This window comes from Gekko japonicus, unplaced genomic scaffold (genome assembly GCF_001447785.1).
Source record: "Gekko japonicus isolate JY-2015 unplaced genomic scaffold, Gekko_japonicus_V1.1 scaffold5594, whole genome shotgun sequence".
In the NCBI taxonomy this organism is placed as follows: Eukaryota; Metazoa; Chordata; class Lepidosauria; order Squamata; family Gekkonidae; genus Gekko; species Gekko japonicus.
The window spans coordinates 1-280 of record NW_015176607.1 but is presented as its reverse complement, the minus strand read 5'-3'; positions in this window follow the sequence as shown (position 1 = coordinate 280).

The following is a 280-nucleotide window of genomic DNA, read 5'->3' as shown; positions in this document are numbered from 1 at the left end:
TGGTTCAAGCAACGTCGCCGTTCAGTAAGAGACTATACTGCAGAGTTCCAGAATCAAGCCGCGAAGTTACGCGATTGGCCAGACAAAGTTCTGGTAGAAATGTACAGAGTGGGTCTGAATGCGGAAATCAGAGAGACTGTGTTACGTTCTGTTGACCCAAATTCCTTGATGGCGTGGGCTCAAGAAGCGGAGAATGCGGAGAGCTGCCTTCAAACCATCAGGCTTGACATGGCAGCCTGCGGAGGGAGACAGACCCCGAACCCTGCCCCGAAGCCGAAAC